Source organism: Amblyomma americanum, chromosome 8, assembly GCF_052857255.1.
Source record: "Amblyomma americanum isolate KBUSLIRL-KWMA chromosome 8, ASM5285725v1, whole genome shotgun sequence".
Taxonomy (NCBI): Eukaryota; Metazoa; Arthropoda; class Arachnida; order Ixodida; family Ixodidae; genus Amblyomma; species Amblyomma americanum.
This window is the reverse complement of record NC_135504.1, coordinates 19,394,791-19,408,598: the sequence shown is the minus strand read 5'-3', so window position 1 is coordinate 19,408,598 and position 13,808 is coordinate 19,394,791. Positions and strand designations below refer to the sequence as shown.

At 51.5% G+C, this 13,808-nt stretch overlaps 1 protein-coding gene across 3 annotated transcripts in view; it reads left to right on the top strand.

Annotated features, from left to right (window-relative positions):
• Positions 1–13,808, top strand: part of Mrtf (Myocardin-related transcription factor) — a 228,713-nt gene that overhangs the window by 172,754 nt on the left and 42,151 nt on the right. The window contains exon 1 of one of the 3 annotated variants that reach the window (XM_077634036.1): positions 2,517–2,646. The exons of the other annotated variants lie outside the window; for them this stretch is intronic. The gene's annotated coding sequence lies outside the window, so the exon portion shown is untranslated. Of the gene's footprint in view, positions 1–2,516; positions 2,647–13,808 lie in introns of those variants that run through there. 3 annotated transcript variants of the gene reach the window in all.

Below are 13,808 nucleotides of genomic sequence, written 5' to 3'. Positions count from 1 at the left end.
GAGCGTCCTCCAGGGTGTCAGCGCTTCTGCGCCGATTGCGGTCCCGGGGCTGCCGCTTCTCGCGGGGAAAAGGAAAGGGGGGGACCAAGAAAGAAGAACAGTCCAGGTACACGCCAGAAGGCAGGAACGCACGCACGCACATACACGTGTGGACCAAGCAGTACGGTCGCCCTCTTCCCTCCACCCCATCTTTACCACCCCTCGGTTCCGGAGAGCGGGCACGGACGGAGTGAGCGAGGGGGGGTGCTGAGGAGCCACCACTGAGCCCTGGGCCCCGTGCCAGCAGAGCGGCAGGAGCAGAAGCAAGAGGCGAGGGGTCTTCTATTCCGGGACGCCAACATGGCGGACAAGCCGTCGGCGCGAGGGCGGCCCGCCGGGCCCTGTGATTCAGTCGGCTCGGCAGGCTGCCTCGGAACGGGGACACACACACACACGCGCGCGCCGCGCTCACTCTCGTCTCGCGGGGTCCTGCTCGCGTGTGCCGGCGCGCAAACACCGAGAGTCCTGGCAGGCTCGCCGCTCAGCTGGACGCCGCACCGCCCCTGTCCCGGCCGCAGCGGATTTCATTCACCCGCGTCCGGTGGCCCCGATCAGGCTTCGCCACCAGGACCACTTGTGGGGACCAGAAGCCCTCCTACCAGCTGCTTTGCTCTCTTGAACAGGGTGTGCGGGCACTTGGTGGGGGAAGAGTGTGGCTTCTGCGGTCTCTCCCGGTCGGCGTGCTTTTTAAGTTTCGTGTATGTTTGTGACATTGCTTCTCGTGGATCCCATCGTCCTTCTCGGGCTTCTCCGACGGAGGTACGACGCCGGACCGTGGTTTGAACACCGGTGGTTTTGAGACCGTGTTTCGGCGTTCGTTGCGACTACGCCTCCTTTCCCCCCACCGGTCGCGCTTGTCTTCTTGAGGATCTTCTAGCCATAGCCTGGCTGCACGAAGGGAAGTGCTGTCCCGTCGGTGGGCACCGTCTACTGGCAAGTCGACTCGACAGTGTTGGTCTGTGAAATTTGGGAAGGAACCAAGAAAAACGACTTCTATTCCGCAGCTGTCGCACTAGCACTGCACATTTGCAATATGGGGTCATTTACCTAAAGGCTGTGGCGGACTCCCCAACCACCGGTCTTCCGGACCCTTCTACATCCTTCTGTGAGCTCTCCGACAATCACGTCTAAAGCTTGTGTCCTTTGCGAAGCTCGCCCCCTTTCTTACCGGAGTACGGATATCACCTCTTGGAATACGGCCTTCTGGGACTGTGACACACACCTTGTGGACATAGCACCAAACAAGGAAGGTATTTATTTGCAATCTACAAGCAGGACCGAAAAGATTTCACTTTTGAGTCATACTTTCACGAAAGGCCAATCCTGCGAAGATTTCTCTGGCACGTCCTGGCTGTGCAGTGCTTTAGGTTGCTGGGTCACTTGGACCAGGCCACCTGGTGAACAACGTCGGAAGTCTGGCGCTTATAGCATCGCTGTTCTCCACGAAGTTCGCAGGTGTCCCTACACGATGTCACATGTGTTCCGGCTACAACGGTCGTCATCTTAAGACACCTCAATTATTCATTCTTAGAGACTGCTTGACTCCTCTCTAGGAGTGCCGTCATAATTGCAGACGCAAACCCGACCAAACTTTGTAAATATCTTCAAGCGACTCGTCCTTCAGGAGTGTCTTCTGGGAGAACGTTGTCCAAAACGCTTTAGACTTCATTATACTCCGACTGACAGGCTTTTTTTACGAATTCTTCGCAAAAACTATTTTCTCACACAAAGAAAGCACAACAATCATCAGTTACAGACAACGGAGTGAACTATCAGCTGTTGCTGAAAACCCCTTCAACAAAAAAGACCCTTCAAAAAGACCGACGTTGACAGTATCATCCAGCACCATCGCTGTTCCAGTACCCGAGCCTTCTGTTCCGAAGACATCGCTCACGTAACAAAAGAAAAACAGCACCACCTGTTTCATCAAAGCTTTGGACTCAGCTTCAGACCGCCTTCGATACCAGGTGGCCGGACATTGGATAAGTGCCACGAAGGATACGCTCTGGCAAGAGTACTTCACGGCACAAGGACAACGACTGCGTGTTCTGAACCTTGAACTCTTTTCCGGATCGCCTTCGGGACTACGACTCAGAGCACACCGCACGTGTCATCGGGAAGAGACGAATCTTTCTGCCGCGATGGCGTCCGTTGATGTCCCGTGCTCCGGTGTCGTGCAAGCCAGTGTTCGCCCACATCGGCTGATGGTCGCTACCACCGTCGTGGGGGTTGCCGTGGCGCTGATGATGATGATGGTGGTTGTAGTGGCGGCTGCCGGCGGTGCTTGTGCGTGCTAGCGTCGCGCCGGAGACCGTGCCGAACGACGTCCACAGCGTCCCCGTGCTCGGAGGCTGGCCGCTGTCTGCGTGTGGCCGGCGTGGCGCACGTCCAGCGTGGCGCCCAGCGCGCCGGCCAAGCGGCGACGCACCGGCAGCCCCGAGCCGGACGCCGCCCCATCGCCCCCCAAGCAGCCTCCGTCCGCCAACGGCACAGCTGCAGCGGCTGCAAACGGTGCGGTTGCGGCCGGAGCCACAAGCGTCGCCACAGCCACCGCCAACGGTGCTGCCGGTGACCAGCGCTGCGGGGACAAGTGCGCCCACTGCCACGGTGAGCCACGAAGTCGCGGTCCGCTGTCATCAAACCGTTATCTTGCCCCTCATCTCCTAATCTTATCTTCTCTACAATGGGCCTATAGCAGTACTTTCTGTTTTCCGTGGGGTACGAGTGGACAAGTACACCCATTGCCACGGTGAGCCATGAAGTCGTGGTCCGCTGTCATCCAACCGTTATCTCACTCCTAATCTCCTAATCTTATCTTCTCTACAATGGGCCTATAGCAGTACTTTCTGTTTTCCGTGGGGTACGAGTGGACAAGTACACCCATTGCCACGGTGAGCCATGAAGTCGTGGTCCGCTGTCATCCAACCGTTATCTCACTCCTAATCTCCTAATCTTATCTTCTCTACAATGGGCCTATAGCAGTACTTTCTGTTTTCCGTGGGGTACGAGTGGACAAGTACACCCATTGCCACGGTGAGCCATGAAGTCGTGGTCCGCTGTCATCCAACCGTTATCTCACTCCTAATCTCCTAATCTTATCTTCTCTACAATGGGCCTATAGCAGTACTTTCTGTTTTCCGTGGGGTACGAGTTCACAAGTACGCCCACTGCCACGGTGAGTCACGAAGTCGCGGTCCGCTGTCATCCAACCGTTATCTCACTCCTGATCTCCTAATCTTATCTTCTCTACAATGGGCCTATAGCAGTACTTTCTGTTTTCCGTGGGGAACGAGTGGACAAGTACACCCATTGCCACGGTGAGCCATGAAGTCGTGGTCCGCTGTCATCCAACCGTTATCTCACTCCTCAGTTCCTAATCTTATCTTCTCTACAATGGGCCTATAGCAGTACTTTCTGTTTTGTGTGGGGTACGAGTGGACAAGTACGCCCACTGCCATGGTGAGCCATGAAGTCGCGGTCCGCTGTCATCCTACCTTTATCTCACTCCTCATCTCCTAATCTTATCTTCTTTACAAGTACATTCAGTCTTCCACTGGGTATGATGTTGACAAGTGCGCCCTTGCCGTGGTCTTCTATTCGGCAGAACCGGTTTCTCCCTATACTATCGTCTCTTACTTCTCGTATCTTGACCTCATCTGATCTCCCTGTCATACTAACAGAGTTGTAGTAGTACTTCCTTTTTCCGGTTGGGTACATAAGGACAAGCACGCCCATTCCAACGGTAAGCCAGGAAGTCTCGGTCATCTGTCATCCTACCCCACGGTGTAACCTACTCTTACGCAGTGTCCTACCCTTAACTCATCCCTCGTCTCTTAACCTTATCTTCTCTCCAGTTGACCTACAGTAGTAGTCGAGGGTTTGACGGCATACCGTCTGGTCAAAAATCATGGTGATGAGGATTGCTGGTCACTGGCCAAAGTCAAAAGATGAAATGACGTTTCGGGTGCACTACGGCTCCTTTGTTCACTATCTACAGTAGCTCTTACAGTAGCACTTTATTTTTTCCATAGGGTACGAGTTGACAAGTGCGCCCCTGCCGCGGTCTTCTATTCGACATAACCAGTTCCTCCCTGTACTAACGTCTCTCACTTCTCGTATGTTAATCTCATCTCATCTCCCTGTCATCCTTACAGAGTTGCAGATAGTAATACTTCCTTTTTCCGGTTGGGTACATAAGGACAAGTGCTCCCACTGCCGCGGTCAGCCGCGGCGTTGCATTCCTGTTAGACAAGAATGGTTTTGCGATTCGTTGTCGGCTTGCCGTTGCCGACCTATCACTCCGCACGTTTTGGCCTTATCTTCTTTCCATCTTGCGGTGGTCAGATTTCGTTAGCGCTTTCTGTTTCCGGTTGGGTTCTAGCGTAGAAGTGCGCCCACTGCAACGTTCCACTACGTCGCGGCCCTTGTCTACGACAGGAACGACCTCCGCTGTCATCTTGTTGTTGCTGTTATCTCTTCCCTCATGTTTCGGTGTTATCTCAGCTCCGTGACTTGCTGCTGATCGAGTTGTGGTATTAATTACCGATTTCGGTCTGCTCTAAAAGCCGGCCAGTGGTCGGTTTAACTGTTAGTGGTCATCTAAGGGTTCTGGCTGCGAAGGACTCGTACGCGATGTTGTGTCCCCATCTCGCGTCCAAATGACAATTTCCAAAAATGCATGGATTGCTCCAATTCCGGCGTTGCGTCGCCACAACGCTGCGATCACGTCGTGGTTGTGTCACACTCCTTAAAGTGGCCTAATGCATGCAGAGTTCCATGGAAAGTGGGGGGGGGGGGGGGATGTCGATCTGCTGGAAATCCGTACTTCACGCCATATTCACTCATCCCCTTAAGTGCTACCGATGACAGCAGTGGCAGTTCAGAGTTTTAAGATCTGCTAGGCACCATTTCGCTTCCTCTGTATTCATACAACTCAAGAACGATGTGGCAAATGCCTCTCAAAGGGGGCCCTCCAGCCAATAGCGTCGACCGATTTTCATGACGTCAATGTTAATACCCTTTGACATACTAGCGTGAAATCGCAGGGAGTGAAAGGGGAACAATAACGGCATCACTATTAATTGGTCGACGCCATTGGATGGAACATCTCCTTTGAGAGGTGTCTGCCGGTTAGTTATTCAGTCGTAGCCGACTAAAACACGAGGTTCCTCTCACACCGAAAAGTCCTCAGATAAGTATCTGATTACAGCATGACGACTTTGCGTGTTATCGCCGACTCCAGCAGCGCTCCGCTGTCTAACGAAGACTCAGGTGAGGCAACGGGTCAAGCTGGGTCAGTTTGGATTAGATTAGGTGAGGTTAAGTTATGGCGCTCTCGTAATGTCGCGGCATAGATACTTAACATAACTCATTGCAACAAAGCCTAGCCGTTATACCGTGACGTATCGGGGGGGGGGGGGGGGGGAGTTGCAGAAGGGTAAATGGACGGAGGCCGGCCTGCTCGCTATAGGAACAGCCGGTGGGTCTTTTGTGTTGACACTTTCTGTATTTGCTAATACTGTAGCGTGGTGTGCCGGTGGGCTGGGAATACTTTTCCGGACAGTGGCACTAAGAACATTCCTTAGCGTACGGAAACCTGTCCTGAGCCATTGTCGCCACTTGGCCAAGCTGTCAGCTTATTCCAAAGCATATAAGAGAAATCTCCAAGGTGAGGCTTCAGTAAGGCAGTAACCACCCATTAACACCCACCCGACCAAGACGAAGAATTTTTCCTGTTCGATATCCTGGATACGTTGCTGGTTTGGCGGTGGGACTTGGGAGCTTGCGGTTATAGCATGCTAGACGACTAACAAACATTATCGCAGAGAAAGTCCCATACACAGCTATCACTGGGAATAGGAGCCTGGATCTCCTACTGATCGCATTCTTTGTGGGAAGTTTCTCAGTAGGAAAAAAAAGAAGAAAACTCACGTTATACACCAAGCAAAGGAACATAAAAACGAAGCGGGCGAAGAACTCAAGAACTCAGACAAGAGTGAAAAAAAAGAAAAAAAATGCCGGCTCTGTCGATTTTGCAGACTCCACCAGCTGGAGCATGTTTGTCTGGCGGGCACAGCGGAACGCAGACAGGCAAAAAGAAGCCCCGCGATATTGCCAAAGGCCGCAAGCTTTCTCCGCCGCGTCTGGCGCGGTTTATGCGAGGATGCGAGCCGCAAACCTCCCGCTATACATCCTCCCTAGTCCCGGAATGTCCGCTCACTGCTTTGGAAATTCTCGACCCCCCCCCCCCCCCCCACCCCCCCCCTGCTGCTTGGTTCCTTAACTCTAGGAAGCTATGCCCAAAGCCCACCATCCAACACCTCCTTTCCTTCCCTCATTCGCGCACACATCCATCTCAACGCCTCGTTACCCTCGCTCTCGCTCGCACAAACGCGCACAGTGTGGTTCGTTCCTTTACCACCGTGGCTGGTCATCTGCCGATCCTCTGGCTTCGGCGGAGGTGCATGCGTTATCGGGGGAAAAAGAAGCAGTGGATGACGAGGAGGTGGAGAGAAAGGCTGCGGAAGAGGTAGAAGGAGGAGGGAGGAGGGGTGGGGAGGAAGCGGCAAAGGTGTTTCCCCGCGGCGTCTTGTATATAAACCGTCTTTCCGCGCTCCGGCGTCGCTGGGCTTTGAGCGCCCGGGCCCTGTTTTGACGCTCACATGGCGTCAGCCATTGCACGCGCTTGCTGCTGCTTTGTTTTTTCGGGCCGTCCCGTCCGGGCTAACGCGCCTGTCCCGAAGTGTTGCAGAGGCGACGTCATCTTCCGGAGTTTTAGCGGGCGGCGAGCTCGGGGCCTCATTCTTGGGGGTGCTAGCGGGCAGTGTTCAATGCCCTCGTGTCAAGGGGCTTCGGTCAACTTGAGATGAGGCGATTGCTCTTCTTCGCTATCTTAGTGTGCGCGTGCGGCAGTTTTAGTGAACAGTTAGGGGTGCATTAATTTCGTGGATTTTTAGTGAACGTGTGTTCGGGCAACTGCAAATCTTGTATGTCTAAACGCGTTGGCGTGTCCAGCATGCTGGGTTGTGCTGTCCTGGACCAAGGTTCAGTACTGATTTTACTTAAAATTTCGGCGAAGGTAAAAAATGCATGAGTTAGAGAGTTTTAGTGCATCCCTGGCAGCACTACTTTAGAGGCGCTTGCTCTTTACCGCTATGACTAATGTGGTTGGTTCAACTTCCTTTCGTTCTGATACAATTCGCCGTCACATACTGCTTCTCGTATACAGTTCACCCCAATTAGTGAATTACCCTTGATCTTCAGCACTCGATCGACAGATGCATATAGAGCGCTTTAGCGAACCTGTCGTCTGGCGACTAGCTGTTGGTGAATTTGGAATGCAGAGACGCATGTCCCTTCTTGGTGATAAACTGCATACGGCATTTGGAAGTCATCGGGTAGAGATTTTTGCAGAGGTCGCGTTAGACTTATAGCGCATCTGTGCCAACTGTTACTAGGTACATTGAGTGCGGAGACGTTACTGTTCGAGAAGTCCACGTGTGATGAACGCAGTTTGAATGCGCGATCAGTGCCAATTTTTGTACTCGCTAGGGCGCGGCACCAGGAGTCTCAGGCGTGTGTGACGTCATGTAGATAGTTTTGCCATACCTTTGACAACAACTTTGTCAGCGTACTGAGAAAGCAGGCGGACCTGGCATCGTTGACGCATGCACAAGGCTTTGGAACACCTCAGGCAATAATGGGCCCGTGGCATTCAAAGTGCCAGATTAGTCACTGGGAAGGCAATCTCGGCGGTGTCTCAGGTAGCGTCTCACCGCGTTGAAGACGGAAGGTGCAACTCTTCCAGGATGGTCCTTCCATCCTAAACGTCGCATTCGTAATGACTCATCGCAGCCTTGGAGAGTATCAACTGTGACGATTTTCTTTTGGATGCGGGATGTCTTTTTTCCAGTCTTTCTCACCTTCACAGCACGTTGGCAGCTATGTCCTCAAAATGGGAGATGATGCGAAATTCTCGGGTGTAATGCATTATCCTTCTAAAAGGTTAAGGACGCCAAGACTTTTCTTGAGTGTTTTTTCTTCTTCTTCGAAATGGTGCGTGATACATTAGCAAACGTCAATAACCACGTGAGATTAGCCTGTGCCCACTAAGTAATTTACGGTTTAATTTCTCCTCCAATGTACTCTCGGTTTCAATAGCCGGATGATGGCTATCATGCCTATTCCATCAGCCCTGCCCTGCGACAACCGCAGGCACCATATTCCAGCTAATATGACGACTACGATGATGATGATTGCATTTGTAATGACGAAAGGTCAGTTTGACCCATGAGCTCCATAGCTGACACGTTTATTCTTCATAAGGTGGGCTCAAAGATTCAAAGCTTTGCGCCCCGTGGTTAGAGTCCTCCAGGAATTAACGGTAGGAACATAAAGTGTAGGAAGCCTGCACCCGGAGAAAGGCGAGAAGCAGGTCTTATATATAACTTATATATAATTTGTATACCCATTGGAAAACCAGTGAGTATTCAGCAGCACTGGGGATCGAACACCGGACCTCCCACATACGAGTCGGATGCTCGTACCGCGAGGCGGCCCAGAAAATGTCCAATCTTAGCTTCCCCACCTGGCCCTTCGACCAGCCCATCCTTCATTATCCTGCCCTTAATATTCATTCTGTTCGTGTTCTACGGCTGTAATCGTCTCGTGTGCTATGTCATCGCTCCATGTGATAACAGTGACCATTACGTCTTTGCCAGGCCCATAAAGCTCCGTGTATTCAAGCCTCCAGTTGTCTGCACGTCGCTTCCTTAGCTTTCTAAGCGGCGCACGATTTAAGCGAATCCGAACTATCGCTTTGACTCGAATAGAATTGACACTGTTCAAAATTGAGGTAGCGGATTCCATGAGAGGACAAACGCAACGGGATGCGACAAATAGTCAGGTGGGCGGATGTTGTTTGCCGGGATCAGAGGCGGGTTTAAGGGTCCCCTCTCCCCCTCCTCTTATAAATCCGCTCCTGCCGGTCCTAGGGTGACCGCAGCCGGCACAGGACAGGGTTAATATGAGGTCATTTGGAGAGGCATTTGTCCTCCGGTGGGCGTAGATAGGATGATGATGATAATACCTACAGCGTTGTTCACCTGAGCTCGAGTCGTAGATGGCGTACGAAGCGGGCAGTGTCATCTGTGGCAACTCAAGAGTGCGCCACCTGTATGTTGTGCAGGTGGTGGTTTGGGCAATGTCAGGAAGGGGTGGAGAAGGGGAATTAAGAACCTAACGCTGTCACTTATGTTCGGCTCGGAGAAAACATAACACTTTTTTAGAGGAATGGGAAGGGCGCACTCACTGTCTCACCCTGAGTATACCCCTCAACAGTGCCATGAAGGAATGGATGAAGTTGGGAGTGAAAGAAGAAAGAGTAACGGAGGCGTCGTAATGGTAGCGTTCCGAAATAATTTTGGCCACCTGGGGAATCTTTAACGTGTGCTAACATCGCACAACACTCGGACAATTTTGAATTTTGCCTTTAAGGAAATACGGTCGCAGCCGCGGTCGGCACTCGAACCCGCGACCTCGGGCAGCTGCCGAATGAGATCGCGACTGAGTCGCCGCTCCAGGTAGGGCAATAAGTAGAAAGCTTTCCCCTTCTTTTTTATTTTTTATTTAGGTGGTTCGAAAAGAAGCGCTCAGAATAGGCGGGTGCTTATTTTCACGTTAATGCACGTATCGTCCACCGAAACGCAGCCTCCGCGCGAATCTCTATTTAACGAACCGGTTTATGAGAAAAATTCCTCGGGCGCACAAGTGAATTCTCTAGAAGAGTTAAAAAAAATAGAGCGATGAAAAAAGAATTCCTTCCGCTCACGTTACCTCACGTGCCCGCTATGCATCTGCATCCTGGCGCATGCGCCAGACCGCGGGGCTCCTTGTCCGCCGTAAACTTTTGCCATTCCTCTGTGGAGCAGAAATCCGCGAATTCTCTCCCGAAGCAAGCATAATAAACACCGGCAGCAACGACGTCGGCCCCCGCTAAGACGAACAAGACTGCCATGAATCTCCAAGTTTCTTGCGTGCAGCTGACGTCACCTTTCGGCGAACCTCTGGCTCTACTAACTTCTTTCTTCGTCTTTTCTATCTTCCTGTTCAGGCGTCCTAGTTTGTCTTCTTGCTTTGTCCTTTTCTTTTTGAACCTCCCGCGATCGCTCTCTGGGCGTTCTCCGTCTGAGTATCGTTGCACGTCTTCAATCTACTCTCTGTGTACGCACGGAGCCGGGAGGATTGCAGTGCTTTCCACGAAAGGACTGCACTTCGTGGAAGGTCAAGAGGTGACCCTCGCAAGCGGACCGAAGGCAGGTGCAGACATGCGGCCGGTTTCTTGCTGCGTGCTTGCTACAGTACACTACAGAACAGAGGAACAGCGTACAATTGAAGTGACTTCTATGTACAGTCGAACGATATGGTCATCATCACCATCATCCCAACCACCACCACCAGGCCAACTATGTTCACAGCAGGACAGATACGTACCTCTTTCACTAACCTCCACTTCATCCGGCCCTGCTCACTCAACGGATGCCGTATATCCGCAAAATTTCTAATCTCATCCGCTCTCCTGACTATCTGCCGTCCCATGTGACGTTTGCTTTTATATCACCTCGGTGATTCAAAGGGACCATCGGTCATTCGTAGTGCATGCCCTTTCTGCACTGCGAGATTATATGTATAAGTCAATTCAGTTGATTTGCAGAAAGATTCTGGCGGGTTTGTAGGCAAAAAGTTGTTCCTGACAGCTTGACAAAGGCCCACAAAACCACCAACGATGCAGTAGGCGATGGCATGATCATGCAGAGTATTAAAGAAAAATAAAAAAATGTTTTACACACAATATATGACTAAAAACATGCATAATAACAAAGTAACAAAATATACATTAACAATAATTACATTTTAAAATATCACACTAGTTCTGCAGCAAACAGTATTGACGAAGTATCGTTTAACACTTCGAAGGAAATTTACACATAATGTTTTAAAATGCAGTTTTGTCCCAATCAAAAATTAAAGACCGTAAGGGTAAGCAATTTGTAGCATGAACAAACTCTTCACGAAACAAATAAGTGGTAATATTTTAAAGAGAAATGTCCCGAAGCCGCACATGTATTACGAGGGGCGTAGTACTGAAGAGCTGTGGATTGGTTTCGACCACGTGGGGTCCTTTAATGCGCACTGACATCGCAGGACACCTGGCGTTTTTGCATAAGGCTCTGCCGAAACGCGGCCACTGCCAAGGCCAGGATTCGATTCTACGACCTCGAGCGCAGCAGCTGTGTACTTCCTAGCCACTTCTACACCTCGGTGCGTCGTAAAATACAAAATAACTATGTAAAGCATGCTGCAATACAGCACAGTATATATTCGCTGAATACTACGTATAATACAAGATAACCGCACAAAGGAGGAGGTCCCGACTACATATGGCAGTGGGCGGGGAGGTTCGTGGTAGTGAATACAAAGGCAGCCGTACAAGGTGAACACGGTGGGAGAGGCTGAAATTGACCGATTTATTCTCACTTGCAATACATCTACCGTACTCCTTTCTCTTATTCTCTTTTTACTCCACTTTCACACCGGTCGCTCTACAGGGACTCTCTTAGGAGTAAACGGCTTCGTGAAACATTTTAACCGAAAACTGCGCATAACCGTGCTGTCAAAAGACACTGTTGTCCACGAGAGCGTGAGGCGTAAAGGACACATGACCGAGCAGGTGGGCGTTCTCGATTATGAGACCAAGTGATCATTCGGGGTCATGTGGTCAGATCATTCTTCGGATCGGGCGCTCTATTGAGGGCCAACACATCGCTATCACTACCACTACTTCGCCTATAACGAGAACTGCGTAATGTTGGAAAGTTCTTGCATTCCGGGCTAAATTCGAAGCAGGGCTGCGACTCGTCCCCATTCACATCCACCTCGCTCAGAGGTTTAAGGCCAAAGTAAAGAAGAAGCGCCGAGTTCTTGAAAGGCGAGACGGCTGAAATATAGGTCAGCCTTGACCAACGTAGCGGACCTTGGGAGCGGTTTTTCACCCCGCTCCCCAGTCGCCGAGGGCCCGCGCTTGTCCGCAGTCTCGTTTTAAAAGTCTCATCATCACCCACTCACTGTATACTCGAGGCCGGCTGGCGGAGGCCCGGGACGTTTCGAAAGAAACGCCGCTGAGTTTCTTTTCTCTTGAAGAAACGAAGAGAAGAAGAATGAGGAGGCTCGCTTCTCTTTCCCCAGCCACTTTCTTTTCTTCGCCCAGCTGCTATCCTAAGCCAGCTCTTCCTTCATCCTCTTTCGCGGTGGGCTGGAGGTACGGTAGGCACTGGAGCGGAAACAGACAGTGCCGTCTGGAGCCCCCTGCTTGCTGGTTTAGACGCCTCGTGTGAGATCCTCTCGCAACGTCCGCAGAGCCTCCCTGAGAATGTACAGACTGTGACGTAACGAGTGCAGACCCCAGCTAACGCTTGTGGCCTAACTCACGTCGTACGAGTGCATGCTGGTGCCTTGCCGCCTCTCTAGTGGACAGTACACCTTCTGCCAGTTATTCTTCGGCGTCTCATAATGTCTTAGCTCTCACGCATTCTGAGAACTCGTACAGTGCCTTTAGAATTTCCAAAGCCTCGCTGCGAAGCCTGCATGCAAATAAATGCACGTGGGATATAAGAGTGGCTGTTTCGGAAAGATCCGAAATACCTTAGCCCACCTGCGGTTCTTTGAAGTGATCTGGAAAGCAAGCGCTGCATACGAAGGGAGTGGTTCAGTAGCTACATTTGTACGCGGACCGGGAGTAGGGCGCTCTTTATAATGCGCCATCTGTATTCATGCGGTCGAAGTAGACCTCCGAGTAGGTTCACTCATAAGTGGGGTGCTGAGAGGTATCGTATGGTGCCTACATGACACTGCCTTCGTTTAGTGCGGTGACAACCGTTGTTTGGGTGAAGACGTCATTTTGTTCTCATAGACTTCATATTTTAAACCTCTAGTATGATCATGAAGCTTGTGAAATTCTGTTTGAAGGCTTCTATGCCTCGTTGTTGTGTTGGACGACTTCATGACCCAGCTAGAAAAAAAAATTGAGCCTTTCTTAGTATTAAGTGCATGCCGCGGCCCCCCAAAAAATGCCTTCGAGACGAACTGGCCTAGTGTGTCATAACCCTAAACGGTGAAGCTGACTAAGGTATTGCGGCGTGGGGCCGCGTTACACCTATATCTACCTCTGTGCAGCAAAACTCTTGGAGTTCCTCTTCTACCAGAGCCTCGCCAAAGCTTCAAGATCTTCATCGACCGTACTGTACGCTGCACCCAACTTCCGCACCATCGGCGGCAGCGGTTACGGACGACGTGTCTTCTTTTCCATTCGACCGCCATTAATTCTCGCTCCCTTTCTTCGCGCCGCTTCGAATTCCCTTTGCGCCACGTGTCCCGAGGGGAGGGGGGTCCTTTTCTCGCTTTAACGCGGCGTGCACTGCAGCAAAGCTTCTGGCTGGCGGCAGGACAGCGCTGGGTGGTGTGCGCGCAGCTGCTGGTCGCGGTGTAGGTGTTGCGTGATTCTTGGCTACGTTCTCCAGTGCAAAGGAGAACAGAGCGACAGTCCACCTCTCTCTCTCTCCTCTGTCCGGGATTTTCGCACTGAAGCCGGCCCGTAACTCTCATCCTCCGGCTCAGTAGACAGAGAAGGCGGCGGCGGAACCAGGAGCAAGACAAAAATAATCAAGAATAAGCGTACGGCAGTCTGGACGGAGGACTCTTCTTGTTGAAATAAT